The following is a 7,693-nucleotide window of genomic DNA, read 5'->3' as shown; positions in this document are numbered from 1 at the left end:
ACATATACATACATATATACAAATAGAAACCAAAATATACCCAAGGACTACTTCGCTTTCCAGAATCCAGACGCCTAGCGAGGAGCCTCTCGACCTGCATCTGAAAAATAACAATACAATATGGAATGAGAACCGGAGGTTCTCAGCATGGTAAAAGTGCCACGCGTATAAGAAATACGGTCCTGAGAATGCCATAGGCAATCCTAGAACTCCGTTATTCAATTATCCAACTTAAGTACTAAACAGAAGCCATAAACAGGGGTAGGTATTCTAAATCTGCCTAACTTACTCAAGTTCAAGCTTAACCTAACATCAAACCATTTCCTCCGTTTTCTCCATCCTTTCATCATTCAGAATGTAACAGAAACAAGCAACCAAACAAGTTCACGCACAAGTAATAATCAAATAGTACAAATAGCAAGTATAACAAATAGCAGGTAATATATATCAATTAGGCATACCCAAAAATGCATAGCAATCAATACAAACAAATGCATATGATGCATGCCTGTCCTATGGCTGATGGGGCCCATCTGTCGGTTATCCAGCCAACCCGACAAGTCCGAAAACCTTAGACTGTCCCCCGTCGCGCATCCCCAAGAGTCTATGCATAGAGTTCACATTCAATCATCATATAATCACTCAATGGGGGCTATCCATACCCGGGAATTTATACGTGCCCGGTCACCCTTACGACGTAGGGTCAACAGAGTATCGAGATTCAACCTGGAACACGTGGTGGCGAGCCACGGCTCTTACCCAGGGAACTCGTATCTCAGATAGCATTATTCATAAGCCATTTCATAGTCATAATCATTATTTAATCATTCATCAAGCCATGGCATATTAACTCCTTTATTAACAACCTCCCTTTCACATTTTTCATCGTCATTCCCTTATAATTCAACTTGATTACCCTTTCCGGGTCCTGACCAAACTTTTTATCAAACTCTTATCATCCTTCTTAATATCGAATAATCTTAAAATCAATCCAACTCTAACATTAAATCAATCACATCACACGAGGATTGAACTTTAACTTCTCGAACTCATGACTATCACTAAGACATCCTCGACACTCTATTTTCTTTTCTGTTTTTAATATAGCAAATGAACTCGGAATTGCACAAACTTTATGTCCAGGCGTTCATATTGAAATAAGCTTTCTAACAAACTAAATATCATAATTTTCTGATTTTTCTAGCCTCAGGAATAAAGGAAAATCTGTGACTGCTCTGCAGTGCATAAAACCAGAAAAACAGCAGCAGCATGTGATATTCAAAATTCAATATAAAATCCAAGTTAAATCCAATGACTTTGAAAATTAATTTAGTTAAAATTTACTCATCCAGGTTTCTTTCTCAATTGGTTCTGAGTCAATACCATTTTTAATGAAAAAGTTACATTACCTGGAAGTTAAGTAAAAATGAGACAAAATCTGTTTTAAAAACCAACAAGCTTAGTACCTTTCAATTGGAATAACTTTTATTACAAAACTCCAATTAAGCTAAATTTTGATTTGAGAACCCCTAGCTCATCTAAAAACAAGTGTGTCTTGGTTGCAACCCAATTTCTATTTAATTCTAAGAGTTACAAGCATTGGAAGTTGATGCATAGCTTGCTGAAATCTGTTTCTTTTTAGTTTTGACCACCAATATTCAAAAATTCACAGCTCCCAATCCTCAACTCTTGAAATTCTGAAATTTTAGAGAACTAAAGAAAGTTAATCAAATTTTATAACAAAATTGGTTTCGCTCCAAAACTCAACTCGTAAAAGTCGCAGCAAGACAAACAAGTTGCTGCCTGTTTGATCTTTTCTGCTGCTGGACAGATTTAACAACCTAACTTTAAAAATTTGCCATAAATTGTATATTTAACAAAAAGGTCCCAAAATTTCCAGTTTAGTTCCTTATATTCCCAAGTTTAGCCCAAACTTGGTCTCATGCAATTCCGATCATTACATAATTAGTTACAGCATATACAATACCACCACAACACAACTCTACATCCTTATTAACAAACACCAATTCTAATCCATCATAAATAAATATAAGAGCACACCATTAATAGCTTTCACACCTCATAATTCTAATATATAAATTCACTAACAAATCTATTCTAACAACATTACAAGGCTAATCATTAAATACAACAAACAATCCAACTTATTCTATGGTTCCTCTAACCTAAGTTTTCACAACACCGTAAATATTAAACGTGCGAAACTTAAACCATACCTTGGCCGATCACTTAATTCACCCAAGGCAGCTTCTCAACATAAAATCACAGCCCCTTCAAGCTCAATCAAACAGCCCCAAAGCAAGCCTTGTCACCAACAAAGCTCCAAGTAATCCAAATTCAAGTTCAATGCATAAACACCCTCTTAAACTACACCTAATACACATATATATGTTCCAATTCAGTTCTCTATTACCAAAAACAAGATTGAGCTAGGGTTAGGGTGTTCTTACCATACCCATATGCTCAATAGCTTGAGCCCACAAGTTCCGGAATCTAACTTGAACCTAGAACACAAAAATTGGACAAGATTCACTATAGGTTTTCAAGTTTACCAAAGAAAGAGGGATAGAGATTCTGAACTCAATAGAAGGCTTACCAGAGAAATTGTTTGGATAGAAAGGTAGAGCTCGACGCGCTGAGCGCGTGGCCGCGAACGGTGCGGCAATCGGAGCCCGGATGAGGAAGTTATGGTAGTTGGAAGGAATGGTGAGGGTTAGGTTTCTTCTCTTCTCCCCCTTGCTGTGTTTTTCGTTGCTGTGGTGAAATGGAGAAGATGAAGCTGCTGCTTCATTTATGTTAGGGGCCCGGTTGAACCCATGGGTCCGGTTTGGGCCTCGGTTCAACCGGTTCGGCCCTTCCGGTCCGATTTTGGGCCAAATTATCGAAATTGGTATCAAAATTTTCGTTTCGATGAGCTCTATCCTATTTTAATATTAGTTTTGTATTTTTAACTTTCCTAATTAAAATTCAATATATTAACTAATAATTTACCGATTTTAGCGGGGTTTACATCCTACCCACCTAATTAGGAATTTTGTCCTCAAAATTCAGAGGGAGTTACCTGAAAAGAGGTGTGGGTAGTCCTTTCGCATCTCTGATTCAAGCTCCCAGGTATGTTCTTCAATACCTGCCCGACTCCAAGCTACTTTCACCAAAGAAACTTCCTTTCCGCGGAGACGTTTGGTGCTGGTATCATCAATCCTAACCGGAGTTACTGGAAGCGTCAGGTCTTCTCTCACTTGGACTGATTCCGGTTCTAGGACATGACTAGGATCAAAAGTGTATTTACGAAGCTGCGATACATGGAACACGTCATGCAGGTTCGAAAGATGTGGTGGTAACGCGATCCTATACGCCACTGGTCCAATTCTCTTCAGGATTTCAAACGGCCCAATGTAACGGGGATTTAACTTCTTGGTTTTGATGGACCTCCCTATTCCAGTGGTTGGAGTAACCTTCAAGAAGACGTACTCTCCTTCCTCAAATTCTAGAGGCTTCCGTCTTCGGTCTGCATAGCTCTTCTGACGGCTTTGAGCTTCAAGCATTCGACTCCGAATTCTCTTTATTTGCTCAGTGGTTTCACTTACCATTTCAGGTCCTATCAAGCTCTTTTCTCCTGCTTCGTACCAACATAATGGAGACTGGCATTTTCTTCCATACAAAGCCTCATATGGAGCCATTCCAATACTTGCATGATAGCTATTGTTATAAGCAAATTCTACCAAAGGCATATATCGATCCCAGCTCGCCGGTTGATCCAAAACACAAGCTCTTAACATGTCTTCCAAGGTTTGGATTGTTCTTTCTGATTGGCCATCCGTCTGAGGATGATAGGCAGTGCTTAAGCTCAATTGAGTGCCAAAAGCTCGCTGAAATGCACCCCAGAACCGTGATGTAAAGCGAGGATCTCTATCCGATACAATGGTGGAAGGTACGCCATGTAACCTCACAATCTCCTTTATATATAAGCGCGCCAACTCCTCCATAGAACAACTTATCCGAATAGGCAGAAAATGAGCTGATTTGGTCAATCGGTCTATAACCACCCAAATAGCATCACAACCGGTCCGAGTCCTTGGTAAGCCCAAAACAAAATCCATAGCAATGCTCTCCCATTTCCACTGTGGAATCTCCAAAGGTTGAAGGGTTCCTGCTGGCTTTTGGTGTTCGATCTTAACTTTCTGACAAGTTAGGCATTTAGAAACATGTAACGCTACATCATTTTTCATTCCTGGCCACCAGAACATCGTTTTTAAGTCTTGGTACATCTTAGTGCTTCCAGGATGAATGGAGAACCCGCTCTTATGAGCTTCCTTCAATATGTTATGTCGCAAATCCCCAACATCTGGCACAATTATCCGGCCCTTGAACCTCCACAATCCATCTCTATCTTCTGACACTCTCCATTGCTTGCCTTTCTCAATCGCCGGCAAAATCTTATACAATTCTTGGTCGTTTTGATGAGCCTTTATCAGTTCAGCCTTGAATTCGCTTGAGATCTGTAATTGGCTTAAGCATAAAGTCCCAAACTCTTCTCTGATTCCCAATTTCAATCCTTCGAAGGCTCTCAACAACTCTTCCTCTCTCAGCATCATCCAAGCAGCACATAGGGATTTTCTACTCAAGGCATCCGCCACTACATTCGCCTTTCCCGGATGATAGTTTAGCTCGAAGTCATAATCCTTCAGAAGTTCCATCCACCTCCTCTGACGCATATTCAATTCTTTTTGTTCAAACAGGTACTTCAGACTCTTATGGTCCGAGAAGACTTGAAATTTCACTCCATAGAGATAATGCCTCCAAATCTTCAAGGCAAAGACAACGGCTGCAAGTTCCAAATCATGAGTCGGATAGTTTCTTTCATGAGGTCTTAATTGACGTGAGGCATAAGCTACAACCTTATGATGCTGCATCAACACGCATCCTAAACCTTTCAAGGATGCATCACAGTACACCTCGAATGGTTCTCTCGGCTCAGGCAACACTAATACAGGGGCGGTAGTCAATATCTGCTTTAAGGCAAGGAAACTCTCCTCACACTCGGGAGTCCACACAAAAGGAACATCCTTCCTGGTCAGCTTCGTTAAGGGTAAAGCGAGCTGTGAAAACCCTTTAATGAACCTTCGATAATAACCCGCCAAGCCTAAGAAACTCCTGATTTCCGTCACTGAAGTTGGCCGCTCCCAATTCATCACCGCCTCAACCTTAGCGGGATCCACTGCTATTCCTTGTTTACTTACCACATGACCAAGAAATTTCACCTCAGACTTCCAGAACTCACACTTGGATAGCTTGGCATACAACTTCCTATCCTTCAGAATTTGTAGCACTGTTCGCAAGTGTCCAGCATGCTCATCCTCAGTCTTAGAATAGATAAGAATGTCGTCAATAAACACAACAACAAACTTATCCAGATATGGATGGAAAATTCTGTTCATGTAATCCATGAATATCGCCGGAGCGTTGGTTAGTCCGAAGGACATCACGGTATATTCATAGTGGCCATAGCGCGTTCTGAAGGCAGTCTTTGGGATATCCTCATCTCTAACCCTTATCTGGTGGTATCCGGATCGTAGATCAATCTTGGAGAACACGCCAGCTCCCTGTAATTGGTCCATCAGGTCATCAATCCTTGGCAGCGGATATTTATTCTTCACTGTAACCTTATTCAGCTGCCTATAGTCAACACATAAGCGCATGGTTCCATCTTTCTTCTTCACCAATAATACTGGCGCACCCCACGGAGATACACTTGGTCGGATAAAATTCTTACCCAACAGATCCTCCAGTTGAGACTTCAATTCGGCCATTTCTAGAGGCGACATCCTGTAAGGAGCACTCGAGATTGGTCCGGCCCCAGGTACTAAATCAATAGCAAACTCAACTTCCCGTTTCGGTGGAAATTCATTAATATCATCAGGGAACACCTCCGGAAACTCACACACAACTGGGATTTGTTCCAAATCTTGATCATCACCCGAAACACCCGCAGCTAGCAACAATATCCCCTGACATTCAGCCCCAGAACAGTTCACCATCATGGAATTCAAGTAGTAGTTATTCACTACAACCGGCCCTTCAGTGTCTTCAGGCATGAAATACACTGTTTTCGCCGAGCAATCTAATAGAACGCGGTTCTTGGATAACCAGTCCAATCCTAGAATGAGATCAAGACCAGTCATCGTCAAACAAATTAAGTTATGCACGAAATCACGCCCTTGTACTCGAAAAGGAACTTGGGGGCACCCTAATCTAGTCACCATAGCCTCGTGGGTAGCATTATATACCTTTAAATCATACCCCAGTACTACTATTTTCAATCCTAGCTTATCAGCCTTCTCAAATGCAATAAAAGTATGTGAAGCTCCAGAATCAAACAAAGCATTCAAAGTTTTACCCGCCATCTCACATTTACCTCGGATCAATGCCTCTGACCCCTCAGCGCCTATAGAAGAAGTAGTGTATACCCTTCCTGGTTGCTGCACCCTGCCTGTCTCATATCTCTTCTTCTCGGGGCAACCACTAGCCAAGTGTCCCGGCTGCCCACAGGAGTAACAGACTCCAGTCCCAAACCTACATTGTCCTGAATGATACTTTCCACATCTGTGGCAACTCATATCCTGTTGTGGCTGCTTACCCTGTCTCCTTCCCTGATTAGCATTGGTATTAGGCCTCCTGGAGTTGCCTTGCCCCTGATTATTCTGAGGAACAAAGCTACCACGCTTGAACTGTCTGCCTCTGGGTGCAAAATTTCTCCCTGTGGTCCTCTGGAATGGCATCCTCAGACCCCCTTTTTCTGCTGCAGCCCTTCTAACACAATCCTCTGCCACCCTGCTCCTATTTACCAACTCAGAAAACACCCGAATCTGCATAGGCGCCACAAAGCTCTGAATGTCACTCCTAAGGCCTCCTTCATACTTTATGCATTTCCACTCAGCAAAGTCCTCAGGAGCTCCCTGACAGATGCGTGAGAAGCGGCACAATTCCTCAAACTTACTGGTATACTCAGTGATGGTCATCTGTCCCTGTTTAAGCTGAAGCAGTTCGAGTTCTCTGGCATTTCTAACTGAAGTGGGGAAATATTTTTTATAGAATTCATCTCGGAACAACTCCCAAGATATCACAATCCCATCAGGTTGCAGAATGCGCCTCATGCCCTGCCACCAGTGCTGAGCTTCACCATGCAACTGATAGGTCCCAAACTCAACCCACTGCTCATCCGGAACCTGTTGAGCCTGTAATGCTCGCTCAATGGCCTGTATCCAATTATCAGCATCAGTCGGATTCGAGGTCCCTCTGAAAGTTGGAGGGTGAACCTTCAGGAAGGAATGTAGTGACATAGGACCATTCTCACCATTATTGCCATTATTTCCATTATTAATTTGATTTCCCAGGGCTTCAGCTGTTGCTTGCATTGCTGCTGCCATATTGCCTAATGCAGCCATGAAGTCTATAGGATTAGGAGTGTTTCCTGATGCCTCAGGCATGGCATTGCCTATTCGGCCTCTACCTCGCCCGCGTCCGCGTCCGCGAGTAGACATCTGGTCCCTATACACACCAAACAGGTGATATCAAGTTGATCAGTCTCAATATCGCAAGTTCAGTGCTTTAAGTCCCAAATGCATGCTCAGGAACGTTTATGCCACATACATCAATTAGATATCCTAATAGC

Source organism: Arachis hypogaea, chromosome 20, assembly GCF_003086295.3.
Source record: "Arachis hypogaea cultivar Tifrunner chromosome 20, arahy.Tifrunner.gnm2.J5K5, whole genome shotgun sequence".
Taxonomy (NCBI): Eukaryota; Viridiplantae; Streptophyta; class Magnoliopsida; order Fabales; family Fabaceae; genus Arachis; species Arachis hypogaea.
The sequence above is the reverse complement of the archived record's forward strand: the minus strand, read 5'-3'. Positions refer to the sequence as shown.